This window comes from Heterodontus francisci, chromosome 1 (assembly GCF_036365525.1).
Source record: "Heterodontus francisci isolate sHetFra1 chromosome 1, sHetFra1.hap1, whole genome shotgun sequence".
NCBI classification, from domain to species: Eukaryota; Metazoa; Chordata; class Chondrichthyes; order Heterodontiformes; family Heterodontidae; genus Heterodontus; species Heterodontus francisci.
In genome coordinates, this window is record NC_090371.1 from 143,747,805 (window position 1) to 143,763,265 (window position 15,461).

Below are 15,461 nucleotides of genomic sequence, written 5' to 3' on the forward strand. Positions count from 1 at the left end.
GTCACCTACAGGGCTACGGACCAAGAGCTGGAAAGTGGGATTAGGTTCGATAGCTCATTTTCAGCCGGTACAGACATAATAGGCTGAATAGCCTCCTTGTGCACCATAATTCTTTTTTAAAATCATTTTATGTATGTTTCTATGATTGTCCTAATAATGAGTACTGCTACAAAACCATCATGAATCATGCCATGTTACAGACTTCCCACATCCAAAGCCAAATTTGCTCAGTTGCTGCTCATGTAATACTTTACAGTGATACAAATTCCCACATTATATATTTAAGACATGATTTTGCTTACTTCTAATGAAAAGATGAATTAATTGTAGTTAACAGAAACTATGCTGTTTATAGTAATTATAAGCATTTTGGGTTTGGTGAGGAACTGTGATAAGATACTGTTATAAAACAGAAGCATTACTGTCAATGCTATCCTTCCGGAGGTTTCGGTATCTGATGGATTATGTTTTGTTAAGCATTTGTTTTTGGTTCAGAGGTTAGTACCAAGAGAGTCTGCATCAAGTTGTTGCTCAGCAACAAAATCTTTGAGAAATACAATCAGTCAGAGAGATCAATAATTGTCTGCCACATATATCTTCTTTGAATGACCATGGCTTTCCAGCATTACTCATTGTTAGGATAATCATATAAAGATGATATACAGGAAACGAGACCGAGGGATTGATAGAGCAATGCAAAAATCATGTCCGAGGAGCTCAAATTTGCAATCACAAAAAAAAAGTTCTGCGAACTGGAGAATGAAAATACAAAGGGCTATTTTTTTAGCTCCAGATTAAGTAAAACATTTTCAAACTAATTACAAAGCTAGCCAGCGATGCAGTGAGCTAACTGTCACTAATTTTTAAATTGACTCTTGAGATATGAGCATCGCTGGCAAGGCCAGCAAATATTGTCCATCCCTAATTGCCCTTGAACTGCTGCAGTCCATGTGTTGTGCTGTTGGAGATGGTGTTCCAGGATTTTGATCCAGTGAGAGTGAAGAAATGGTGATGTACTTCCAAAGTCAGGATGGACTTGAAGGGGAACTTGCAGGTGGTGGTGTTCCCTTGCACCTGCTGCCCTTGTCCTTCTAGGTGGTAGAGGTCACAGGTTTGGAAGGTGCTGTTGAAGGAGCCTTGGCAAGCTGCTGCAGTGTATCTTGTAAATGGTGCACACTGCGCCCCGTGATGAAGGGCTTGAGTGTTTAAGATGGTGGATGGAGTGCTAATCAAGCAGGCTGCTTTGTCCTGGATAATGTCAAGCTTCTTGAGTGTTGTTGGAGCTGCACTCATCCAGGCAAGTGGAGAGTATTCCATTACACTCTGACTTGTGCCCTGTAGATGGTGGACAGGCTTTGGGGAGTCAGGAGGTGAGTTACTTGCCACAGGATTCCTAGCCTCTGACCTGCTCTTGGAGCCATAGTATTTATATGGCTGGTCCAGTTCAGTTTCTGGTCAATGATAATCCCAGGATGTTGATAGTGGGGGATTCAACAATGGCAATTCCATTGAATAACAAGGGGAGATGGTTAGATTCTCTCTTGTTTGAGATGGTCATTGCCTGGTACTTGTCATGGAATCATAGAACCATTATGACACAGAAGCAAGCCATTAAGCATATAGAATCCATGCCAACTGTGTGGCGTGAATGTTAATTGCCAATTATCAGCCCAAGTATAAATGTTGTCTAGGTCTTTCTGCATGCATACACAAACTGCTACAGTATCTGAGGAGTTACAAATGGTAGTGAACGCTATGCAAACTTTAGCGAACATTTCTACTTCTGACCTTATGTTGGAGGGAAGAATATTGATGAAACAGCTGAAGATGGTTGATGAACAGCTGGCACTTATTCAGCAACAACCTGCACGCCAATGCTGACTTTGAGTTCCACTACGACCACTCAACTCCAGAACACATTACAGCCTTGGTCCAAACATGGACAAAAGAGATGAATTCCAGAGGTGAGGTGAAGTCTCAGCCCTTGACATCATAGCAGAATTTGACGAGTTTGACATCAAGATGGTTGGGCCTAGGACTCTACCCTGAGGAATTCCTGCAGTAATGTCTTGGGGCTGAGATGATGGGCCTCCAACAACCACAACCATCATCTTTTGTGCTCAGTATGAGTTTAAAAAGTGCAGATTTTTCCCTCGATAGCCATTGACTTCAATTTTGCTAGAGCTCCTTGATGTCAAACTCGTCAAATTCTGCTATGATGTCAAGGGCTGAGACTTCACCTCACCTCTGGAATTCATCTCTTTTGTCCATGTTTGGACCAAGGCTGTAATGTGTTCTGGAGTTGAGTGGTCGTAATGGAACTCAAAGTCAGCATTGGCATGCAGGTTGTTGCTGAATAAGTGCCAGCTGATAGCACAGTTAACGACACCTTCACTTTATTGATGATTGAGAGCAGACTGATGAGGTCTGATATTGGCTGGATTGAATTTGTTCTGTTTTTTGTGGACTGGACATACCTGGGAAATTTTCCACATTGTCCAGTAGATGCCAGTGTTGTAGTTATACTGGAACAGCTTGGCTAAGGGTGTGACTAGTTCTGGATCACAGGTCTTCAGTACTACAGCTGGGCCATTATTGGGGCCCATAGCCAGTGCCTTCAGCCGTATCTTGATATCGCCTGGAATGAATCGAATTGTCTGAAAACAGGCTTCTATGAGGGCCTCAAGAGGAAGCCCAGTTGGATTATCCTCATCCTCTTGTTAATTGTTGAATTGTCCTCCACGATTCACGACTGGATGTGGCAGCACTGCAAAGTTTTGTTCTGATCCTTTGATTGTGGGATCACTTAGCTCGTCTATAGCATACAGCTTCAGCTTTTTAGCATGTATGTAGTCCTGTGTTGTAGCTTCACCAGGTTGGTATCTCAGTTTTAGGTATGTCTTGTGCTGCTCCGGATATAATCTCCAACACTCCTCATTGAACCAGGGTTGATCCTCTGGCTTGTCGTACTGATAGAGTGGGGGATATGCCAGGTCATAAGTTTACAGATTGTGGTTGAACACAATTCTGCTGCTAATGGCCCACAGTACCTCATGGCTGCAAAGTTTTGAGCTGCCAGATCTGTACTGAGTCTATCCCATTTTGCATGGTGGTAGTGTCGCACAACATGTGTGAAGAAAGGACATCTTATCCACAAGGACTGTGCCGTTGTAACTCCTACCAATGCAGTCATGGACAGATGCATCGGCGACAATTAGATTAATGAGGACAAGGTCTAGTAGATTTTTCTTGTTGGCTTTCTCACCACCTGCTATAGATCCAGTCTGGCAGATATGTCCTTCAGGACTCAACAAGTTTGGTCAGTAGTGGTAATACCGAGCCACTTTTGCTGATGGCTATTTGAAGTCCATTCTGTGCACTTGCTGCCCTCAGTGTTTCCTCCAAGTGATGTTCAACATCAAGGAGTACTGATTCATCAGCTAAAGGAGGGTCGTAGGTGGTAATCAGTAGGAGATTTCCTTGCCCGTGTTTGGCCTGATGCCACGAGACTTCGTGGGGTCCAGAGTCAATGTTGAAGAGTTCAAGCACCACTCCCTCCCTACTGTTTACCACACGTTGCCACCTCCAGACAGAGATGATGATGGAGGAGCCTGGGTCATTGGCTGTAAGGTATGATCTGATGAGTATGACTTTAGCTGTTGCTTGACTGGTCTGTGGGACAGCTTTCCCAATTTTGGCACAAGTCTCCACTTGTTAGTGAGGAGGACTTTACAGTGGGTGCTTTTGTTATTTACAGTGCCTAGGTCGATGCTGGGTGGTCTGTTCAGTTTTATTCTTATTCAAATGTTCTGCAGCAGTTTGATACAATTGAGAGCCTTGTTAGGCCATTTCAGAGGACATTCAAGAACCAACAATATTGCTGTGGGACTGGAGTCACATGTCATCTAGACTGGGTAAGGACAGCAGAATTCTTCCCCCAAAGGACATAAGTGAATCAGATGGGTTTTTATGACAATGTGGTAGTTTTATGATCATTATTAATGAAACTAGCATTTTATACCAGATTTATTATTTAATTGAATGTAAATTACCCCAGCTGCAGTGGCGGGATTTGAATTCATATCTCCAGAGCATTTATCCAAACATCTGGATTACTAGTCCACCATATTCTGGGGTTAGCTTATTTGAATAATTTTTCACAGTTGCATGTGCTGCCTTCACCTAGCACAAAGACTTCAAGAGGAAGTGAATAATTTGAAGAAGGGTTCATTGTACAATCCGACAGGCCTTGCAGAGAACTGTGATCACAGAGAGCAATTCTCAGGAAATCCTGGGCTGGCCATTCTCTGGGAATAGTAGATGTTTATACTCAAAGGTAGCATCAGTTTCAGCCTTTATCAAGCTTCAAAACAAATTTGAAATATTTGTCTGTATTGGAAAAACTGGAGGATGAATGGATGAAGGGGAAGAAGAAGAAGAAGAAGAAGAAGAAGAAGAAGAAGAAGAAGAAGAAGAAGAAAATTGCCAATCAAAAATCAGCCAAGATGAAAATGTGAATGCAAAAGACATTCTGTAGACAAGTAACAAGAGCGTTGTATAACTGGCACAATGGACATGCAGCTGGGTGCAGTGTGTTTCCCTATTTGGCATTTCAGGGCACCATGTCAGTGGACAGAATTACCCCATTCCTGCAGCAGTCTCACCAAAACTGTACACCACCGTTAGAAATTAAGACACACGCGTAAGAAGAGCTTATAAAACAATCTAGCTGCATGATGTGAAGGTATTTACTAACAGATAGCTGGTGCACCCCAATCTGTCACTGGTCATGTACATCTGTAACTTCCAGCAGCTCAAGACCATTTTTCTGCTTATCCCAGAAGATGGCAGAACAAGGGACCAATCCCAACCTGGTGAAGTGTAGACAGCAAAGGTGAATTTCCTACAACAGGGATTATTTCTCGACAATTCTTCCTCGCCTGCAAGTTCCATGAGGGTAAGAGGATTTCTAAGAGTGATTCCAAGTACAGTAGCATAAGGTGTTTGAATTCAAAGTAGAACTTCCGTCAATGGTAAGAGAAATAGAAAGAGATTAGAAAGTTAAAAAGGTCTGAAATGAAGTTCCAACTCGTGAAATAAATGTCACAAAGTCATTGCAACAGAAGAAAACCTATGTAAATGAGACCTGGCCATGAAAATATACCGGGCATCTCACAATATTTACCAGCCCATTTGTTCTGCTGGCTGACCATCTAGGAACTAAAATTTCCCCTCTTACATCAGTTGAAGACAGATATGGTTATCTAACAACTTTGTTATATTGCCCTGCAAAAGCCTTTGAATCATTTACAAGACAGTTGGAAGTTTTGATGAACTAAGATGAACTGAATGGGTTTGCTCCTCTAATCATCGTTTGACGTCTAATGTTGACGAATGGTACAAATGTTTAAGTGCGTCTTCAATCAACGTTTCCAACTCTCATCTACCATGGGATAATACTGCACGATATAAGCATAAAAATGCTTAAAGTGTTCATCTGAAGTTCCTCTCTCTGCTATTTTAGCAGAAACATATCCAGTTTAAAATAAGTTGATTAATGGTTCTACTTTTTTTTTATTCATTCATGGGATGTGGGTGTCTCTGGCCAGGCCAGCCTTTATTGCCCATCCCAAATTGCCCTTGAGAAGGTGGTGGTGAGCTGCCTTCTTGAACCGCTGCAGTCCATGTTGGGTAGGTACACCCACAGTTCTGTTAGGAAGGGAGTTCCAGGATTTTGACCCAGCGACAATAAAGTAACAGCGATATAGTTCCAAGTCAGGATGGTGTGTGACTTGGAGGGGAATGCTCCCATGCATTTGCTGCCCTTGTCCTTCTAGTTGGTACAGGTTGCGGGTTTGGAAGGTGCTGTCTAAGGACCCTTGGTGTGTTGCTGCAGTGCATCTTGTAGATGGTACACACTGCTGCCACTGTGCGTCGCTGGTGGAGGGAGTGAATGTTTGTGAATGAGATGCTAATCAAGCGGGCTGCTTTGTCCTAGATGGTGTCGAGCTTCTTGAGTGTTTTTGGAGCTGTACCCATCCAGGCAAGTGGAGAGTATTCCATCAGACTCCTGACTTGTGCCTTGTAGATGGTGGACAGGCTTTGGGGAATCAGGAGGTGAATTACTCGCCACAGGATTCCTAGTCTCTGACCTGCTCTTGTAGCCACGGTATTTATATGGCTACTCCAGTTCAGTTTCTGGTCAATGGTAGTCCCTAGGATGTTGATAGTGGGGGATTCAGTGATGGTAATGCCATTGAATATCAAGGGGAGATGGTTAGATTCTCTCTTGTTGGAGATGGTCATTGCCTGGCACTTGTGTGGCGTGAATGTTATTTGCCAATTATCAGCCCAAGCCTGGATATTGTCCAATGGTAATCAGCAGGCGGTTTCCTTGTCCATTTTTGACCTGATGCCATGAGACTTCATGGGGTCTGGAGTCGATGTTCAGGACTCCCAGGGAAACTCCCTCCTGACTGTATAACACTGTGCCGCCACCTCTGCTGGGTCTGTCCTGCCGGTGGGAGAGGATATACCTGGGGATGGTGATGGCAGTGTCTGGGACATTGTCTGTCAGGTATGATTTTGTGAGTATGACTATGTCAGGCTGTTGCTTGACTACTCTGTGGGACAGCTCTCCCAGCTTTGGCACAAGCCCCCAGATGTTAGTAAGCAGGGTTGACAGGGCTGGGTTTGCCGTTGTCCTTTCGGGTGCCTGGGTCGATGCCGGGTGGTCCGTCCGGCTTCATTCTTTTTATTGGCTTCATAGCAGTTAGATACAACTGAGTGGCTTGCGAGGCCATTTCAGAGGGCATGTAAGAGTCAATCACATTGCTGTGGGTCTGGAGTCACATGTAGGCCAGACCAGGTAAGGACAGCAGATTTCCTTCCCTAAAGGACATTAGTGAACCTAAATCTACTAAAATAACTAATAAGGATTTCAGTCAAACATATTACGTGTTCACATGCTAGTTTCTTAAAGACTTTCAGAGCAGTTGGGGGTAATTTTAATCCCAGGGTAGACTATTAAAAATAATAAACGGGCAATCCGTCCCCAACTCACCTCCAACCCACCCATTTCTGGTTTTAACATTGACAAGTTAGGAAAACGGGCAACTAATCTGTTCTCAGAGGTGGGTTGGTCACTAAAATATTCTAAGGAGGCTGCTTGCTTCAAATTTAACTTTTAGGGTTGAATTTTCCCCAAAGAGGCAGAAAACAGGAGTCAGGACTGTGAGGCCCCAAAACCATCTCTAGTGGGGAACTGAATAAAATCATGATTTTCATGTGGGTGAGCCCTTAATTGATATTGAGACATGTCCCTGTCCAATTAGAGCCCACGGAGGTGGGTCAGATGAAGTGTGGGGCTGATTTAGACTTTCCACGGCAGCCATCACTGATGCTGAGTGTGCCATAGCCTTCCACAGCACCAGAGAAAAGCATAATGTCAGAGGAGAGCCACAGACCTGGTACCCAGGGCAGGGCTAACCTTTTTAAGGGGCTGGGGTAATTCTGTGGGGCAGCCATGACTGGCTCCCAACTCTGTACTCACCTCCCTTCGGCTGCTGAGCCCCAGACAGCATGTATAACTCATGTGCCCCCTTCAAAATTTCAACCTTCCCTTTTAACAAGCTCATAATGAGCTCTTAACAACTTTAAATGTCCTTAATCAAGTGGTGGATGGGATCTTAGTGCTGCCCTCCCCCATCTTGGTGAAAATTGCCTGCACTGGGAACACATCTCAAAACTGACACGCTGATTAGCACTGGTATTTTTGGGCCCCATCTGCCTCCATTTCTGCCCCTTGCTGGGGCCTGAAAATTCAGCCCTTAGTTTTAACTCCTGCAAGCTGGGTTTCCTGGTCCTTGGTGAAGTGTGTGTGAAAAGTCAGATAAGTGCCTTTACAGCACATTAAAACATTTATCTCCTTCTTCATGGAATGCAGGAAGCAAGAAGAGAGGACAGCTGAGTCTCTATGTGCAGTTCTGACATGTACAAGGTATATATGACTGCACTCTTGTCACCATGTGGGCGCTTCTACATGAATGAACCAGGCTTATATTTGAATTGCATAGGCATCAATTTACTCAATGTGCAGCTGGATTTCAATGAGACCTGGAGATAATGCAGGTTTGTACGTGGATTCCAATCAGGGCACTTGAGACGTGAACTCTTTGTCAGAACTGGTCACTTACCTCAAACATTGGGCTGAATTTTAACGGAATGAAGAGACTTAAAATTGGGATGGGACATGTTGGACAGGATGTCCAATGTCGTGTCATCCCATCCCAATTTTGTCCATAGCGGTAACCATGGCAGGCATAAGTCTGATGGTGATGCGATGGGCAGGTAATTGAGATAGTTAACAGGCCAATTGAAAGCGATTTTATGCAGCGGATTCAATTTCATAAAAGGTGCACAGGTCTCAAGGGGCTTCACAGTTTCACCTCCTTCAAGGAGACGACATGAAGATGGCAGATCATGGCTGGCTGGAAGGGGAGGCCAGCAGAAGGGCAACCATTGAGGGCCTGGAAGGGCCCACGAAGGGAGGGCTGAGCATAGTGTGTCAGGACCGATGGTAAGGTTGGCTGTGCTGTAGGGTGGCCAATACAAGGAGGGCAATGGGTAAGTGACACCTGGGCAAGGCTCACAAATGGGGGCAACAAGAGGGGGCCATTGACAGGGAAGGACAGCCTTTCAGGGAGCGGCCACCTATCATGAGCCTCATTCATCCAAATTTCAGGAACCCGATTGAAGACGAGGTGCAGCAGAGCGGGAGGGAGGACAGGCACCTGCAGCGCTATCATGACCTGTGAGCCCCACAAGAAGGTCTTCAGCGGCCTGTGGATGCTGCAGAAGGAGGAAGAGGAAAAAGAAGGAGCTGCGTAACACAGAACGTAGTACTCTCCAGAGAGCGTGTACAGGTCGAGGATCAACTACCTGCAGGTATCCGAGAGGCAGTGCCAACAATGACTCCACCTCTCCAGGGAGGCTGCAATAGACCTGTGTGCCATGATGCAGGATGAGCTGTGCCCCAGGGGACTTGGTGGGAATCCAATGCCTGTGGCCTTGAAAGTCACTGTGGTGCTGAACTTCTATGCCACCGGATCATTCTAGGGATCCACTGGAGACATGTGTGGAACCTTACAGTCAGTGGCACATCAGTGCATGAAGGAGGTCACCAATGCCCTGTTCAGGAGGGCAGGAGATTATATGTGCTACTACATGGATCCCAACTCACAAGCTGAAAAGGCCATTGGTTTTGGGGCCATTGCTGGATTCCCCCAGGTGCAGGGTGTCATCAACTGCTTGCATGTGACCACCAAGGCTCCTGAACACCAGCCAGCAGCCTTCATCAACAGGAAGGTGTCCACTCCCTAAATGTACACATGGGCAGCGACTACCATAAACAGACCCTACAGGTCTGTGCACACTTCCTAGGGAGTTGCCACAATGCCAACATTTTGAGGCAGTCCCAGGTGCCAGAACCTTTCCGCACCCCCCACCCCCCACCCCCCATCCTTCAGGGATGGATCTTTGGAGACAAGGGTTACCCACTGAGGACATGGCTATTGATGCCTGTGAGGAGCCCACAGACAGATGCAGAAGAGAGATACAACACCTGCCACAGGACAGCACAAGCTACCACTGAGCAGGCCATTAGTCTGCGGAGTGTTAAGATTCAGGTGCCTGGAATGGTCCAGTAGAACCCTTCAGTATGCCATAGCAAGGGTTTCATGTATCGTCGTAGTTTGCTGTGTGCCGCACAACCTTGCCCTGCAGAAAGGACAGCTGGTGAGCAAGGAAGAAAGTGAGAAGCCAATTGTCTCCTCAGATGATGAAGATGTGGAGCGGGAAGATGGGCAAGCTAGGTCAGATGAAGAACCCGGGGGATAGCATGAGATTGGACATGAGAGACATGCAAGTGAGGCGATTTGAGATTAATTTGATCTTTTATGACCCTTGTACTTTCACCAAGAAAGATCTTTTGTGCAGCCAGCTTGCTGCTTTCCTTCCTTAATAATGCATTGCCTTATTGAACAGTCGCCTAGAGCTCATCTGGTGAGGCTCCAGAATTGACCCTTCCCAGCATCTTCGATCGCTTCCAGCTTCTTCATACAGGCTGGGCTGCAGAGAAGGGCCTAGCAATGATTCTACATGCACTTCTTAATTCTCTTCCATGAACTCCAAGTGGTGCTGCCCCTACGCTGTCAGCTGAGGTGGAGGCTTCCTGCTGATGACCTTTGGGGTCACCCTCTGGATGCGTTGGGCCTGGAGAGTCCCAGCATGCTGTGAGCCTCCTGCACAGAATCAGTACTGCCCTCTTTTGACAAAGATGTTGGAGGAACTGATGGCACTGGCAGAAGACGATCTGCTGCCAAACTAGGAGCACCCTGAGAGGAGTCCCCAACTGCAGGTGGCAGCCACTCCTCCCTAGCATCTGGCCTCTCTTTGACTGATATCTGCTCTGTGAATTGGTCTAGCAAGCTATTAAGGAAGCTCACTACCATCATCTAAAGGACAATTAGGGATGAATAAAATTGCTGGTCTTTTCAGTGATGCCCACATCCCCTGAATGAATAAAAAAGAAAACAGGAACTGCCTGTTAGTAGCCTGACTTAATTTATGTTTCTCCAAATGCTTAATAATTTCATGTTATAAATAATGCAAAGGCAAAATAGTGAGATGGAAATCTAAAATATAAACAGAAAAGCTGGAAATATTCAGCAGGCTAGGAAGCATCTGTGGTGAGAGACACAGAGGTTTCAGGTTGTTGGCATTTCATCAGAAAAATTGGAACTTACAAAACACCTGAAGCAAGACCAACAAACTTATGATCTGCTGCCTTATCTCTGTCTCCTTTTTTGATAAGTCATATTTGCCATCCTCCAGTTCTCTGACATAACCTTTCCTTTCTGTAAACTTCTGGAAAATTATAAACTGCTGTTTCTTCCCTAGCTTCCCTCAGGATTCTTGTATGTAAATGATCAGGTGCAAGTAATAGGTTTGCTTTAAGCTTGATTAACTTTGCTCATGCTATTTCTCTTTGAATATTGCCCCCACAGTTCTGCACCAATTTTGAATGGTTTTATAATCCCGAGAGAGATCTCCTTTATGAAAACTGAGGCAACAGTACTTATTTAGTATTTCTATCATTTCCTTTCTCAATACTACAACCTTGTTTTCTTTATCTCCACTGTTCTACGTCAACCTCAATTTACTGTTAATGTGTCTATTAAAATACATATTTTATTGCTCCTCATGTTTCAGGATTCAATCCAAATGTTTTGCTTGTCTGGACAAAATTCATATCATGCTACACTGTGCTGAATCAGAAAGTGATCCATATTCCCTTACGGTGAAGCAAGATTTATTGCAATGAATGGTGGTTTCTTCTACAATTCAACTACTCTCAGCAGAAGATGAGTTATTTCCATGCTAAGTTTAGCTTGTGGCTTTTTTAAGCTCTTAATCACATCCTCTTGTTCTTCCACCCTGGCATTCTACAAAATATCTATCTACTATAGCAACAGAATCATTTTTTTTTCATATTTTGAAGAAGTTTAATTGTCTCTGCCTTTTGACATCCTTCTCTCCAACTAAGATAGAATTTGCTTCCTCAGTTCTTCATAGTTTAAGGATTTCAGCAAAAAACAATTTTGTTGCTCCCATCTGAATTCTTTTCACTGAGCTTGTAGCTTTCTTAATAAGAACAGTACAGATTAGATGGAATCTCAGCAAAGCTCTACAGAATGTTATATTGTACATTGCCTATGACCGAGGTGGGAGGATTGCACTGTTTTTCTAGTTCCACTTCTCCATTTCAATTTTAAACAGAAAGTCTAGCTTAATGACTGTTCATCTTAAGAAATCTGAAGAGGTATACCCACCACCAAACAGATCAATTACTGCTGAAGATTCTGATTTAGCAGGAGAGGCACTGATTGTAGGTGGTGGTGCTACAAATGCATCAACTGTAGCAGGCAGCAATATAAAAGGAAATTACGTAAGTAACAAAAGTACAAAAGATTTCTTTAAATAAGAAGTTATAGCCAAGCACAAAAAGCAAAAGACGGAGCATACAGGTCAGATAATTTCAGAAAATTGGCAGAGAGGTACAATGGTTTTCAATATATGATGCCTCAGTCTCAACTTTCTACCAGACGTCAGAAGTGAAATAGTGACATTATACTGGCCTCAAAGTATTCTTACCCTAAAAAAAGAGACTCTATTCCAAGTATGTCCAAACTAAAGTCAGGTAGCCTGACTGCAGCTGCAAGCTCTGGAAATGCAGTGCACAAGACCAGGCAATTCAAGTCAGTTGCCAGTTATATTTCTTACTTGCTGGTTTATTCTATTTAAATTTTGTGGGCCTATATTTAACATATTTAATTTTTTTCTCAGTTATCGATGCGGTCATTCAGAGACTTTATTTTTATCCCAGAATAAAATACACCAACCAGGTTTCCTTAATAAACAACAAAATTGATCAGTTTATTATAAAACAAGACATAACCAGTAATGAGGCAAAGCATTAACACACAGATTGAAATATGAAAGTTCCCTTTTACCTTAGCCCCTCACACACACACACACATACCAGTTGGCCAAAAAAAATAGGGATTTTCTCTTTAGAGCTCTATTACAAAAAAAAAATACTTTGGCTAAATACTTGTTAATTCTTGAAAAAAAAGAGAGGATATGGAAAGATGTCAGATGTCCTTTGCTTTGGTTTGGCATCCCAAATATGAGTAGACGGCTGTCTCTGGGATCTTCCTAGAACAGTTCTTTTCTGGCGACATTGAAGATCAGTTTTGCAGGCCTTTCAGGAGAAATGTGGCAACTGTTTCAGCCTGTTTCTTATACTTGCTTCTCAAGGCTTCTTAAAGAGATGAAAAAGTTGGCAAGCTTTTTGAAAAGATGGAACAAGCTGAGTTGGGGTTTGTTCCCTTGGCAAGTTTACTCCAATTGTATTTTTAACACTATCCACACCCCCAACTCACTGTCCAAAGTGAAACCAAAAACAATGTCACAAGAGTCAAGCCTCCTGACCCCTATAAATCGTGACCTGTCACTTCTTTGTAAACATCTTTCCCCAAGTCAAGAAAATCCTTCTGGGTAATTATCTGAAGACTGGTGACTTCCAGTAAGGGTGTATTTTTAGCACCCCTTGCTTCTTCAGTAAATGTTGTTTATAAGCTCAGTCCAGAATACCTTCTAATGACCTCTTTTAAAGAAAAAGTTCCAGCATCTATGGAATCCTTTTTAGTTTTAAAACCCAAGTCCTCAAAAAAAATTAGCAAAAAAATGGAAACACTCATACCAACTTTGCTTCCATGGACCTATTCGCTTGTACAATTTTTTTTTTCATTTTTCCAACTCCGAGCTTACATTCTTTTAATAGATGGTTAACGGGCCTAAATCTTTATTTTTGCCTGGCTCATTATTTACAGATATGCCTTTATTTTGCAATTATAATTGTTCTATTTAGTACCAGCATATGGTACTTTTTCTAAATCAGGTTTTATTTTATTTATCTACTCCAAGCATCCATGTTTTCTCATACAATATAGCACAGCCTGTCACTTTAGATTCTTCCCTTAAAAACTTAACAATTTTAGCTACTGCTTTTGGCAAACAGAAAGCTCAGGACTAAACCACAAGGTATTCCAGTAGTCATAGCTGTCCAAATCGAATTGTTTGCTGTTTAGACAATTTGTGACTTCATCCTTTGAGCCCAAAATCTTTAAATTTTACCAAAAACACACCTTATATATCTTCTGAAAGTCAAGGCCAACAACATTCACCATCATCAACCAATTATATTAGATCCTCAAAAGAATTCCAATACATTTGTTATGCATGACTTGCTTTCAGAGATCAATGCTGGTTTGGAATTATTGACTCAACTCTTTTAAAAGCACTTAAATTGCTTCATTTTAACTTGGAACTATATCGCTGTTCCTTCACTGTCGCTGGGTCAAAATCCTGGAACTCCCTTCCGAACAGCACTGTGGGTATACCTACCCCAAATGGACTGCAGCAGTTCAAGAAGGCAGCTCACCACCACCTTCTCAAGGGCAATTAGGGATGGGCAATAAATACTGACCTAGCCAGCGATGCCCACATCCCTGAATGAATTAAAAAAAAATGTATAAACGATTCCATTACTTTTTCCACAATAGATGTCAAGCTAACAGCCATATAATTTATGCTTTTTACCTTATGATAAAATTGCCAAAGTTCAGTCTGATTTCTAAACCTTCTGCATTACAACTTAATATTTGCTCACTTGTTTGCTGACTGAAGCCATATTCATAGCAACACTCTCTTAGTTCCTTTCCCATTATATATCTGCAAAATTATCTTCAACAGTTTGCATTTTATTTTTCAACATCCTTCCTTTCTTTAAGACAGATTTTTTTTCATGCCATGACCAATTTAGCTCTAAGTTTAGATATCAACTGTTATATCTTCTATGTTTGATTTGCAGCTTTTCTATTACTTTATGATTCTAGGCCAGTTAGCCTCTCTTATTCTAATCTCAATAGCTCGAAAATGAGCTTACTTGAAATCTTGTTCATTTGTTTTATAATCTCTTGCTCCAAATCAGATTACGATAATCATTGGTGCTCAAGTACACTGCTCTAGATTCAATCATATTACTAAATAGAATACAGATTATAATATTTTTATCAATATTCATGTTATGCAGAGCAACAGTCCTGCATTAGATCCAGAAATTGACCTTTTGCAAAATCTCTTTTTTGACTCAAGCTTCATTCTAGAGAATTCAATATTTGCTATTTATCATTCACTTATTCCCTGAGGCACTTTTATTTGTTCAAATAGTTTTACATTAGTTTACTTCTCTTGCATTGCTCCTTCCCTCCCAAATTAAGATTTCTATTAATACAATCTCTTCTGAATACTTTAAACCAGGCAAACTATCTTTGGTTTTAACTAGGTTTCTTTAGGGCATGTAAAAGACTTTAAGCAAGTAAAGTGGAGGTGGGGCAAGAAATAACAAAAGAGGTGTTGATAGGACAAGGTCACAGAGAATAACTGACCAGAAGGTCATGGAACTAAGGCAAACAATATATTAATGGTGTGCTGAAAGACAATGTGTTAGTACAGAGAGGGTGTGAATAGATTGTAAAACACAAAGCAGTCCAAGCATGAACATTAATTTTTTTTTTAAAAACAGAAACACTGGGTAGGCACAGTTGAAACAATCTAAACACATTAAAAAACCTAAAATAAAGTAACCAAATAAAAAAGAAAAAAGAAAAAAAGAAAAAAAGAAAAATTAACTAAATATAAAAAGGGGCGCCCGTCATGCTCTGAAATTATTGAATTCAATGTTCAGCCCGGCAGGCTGTTGTGTGCCTAATTGGTAAATGAGATGCTGTTCCTCGAGCTTGCGTTGATGTTCGCTGGAACACTTCAGCAATCCCAGG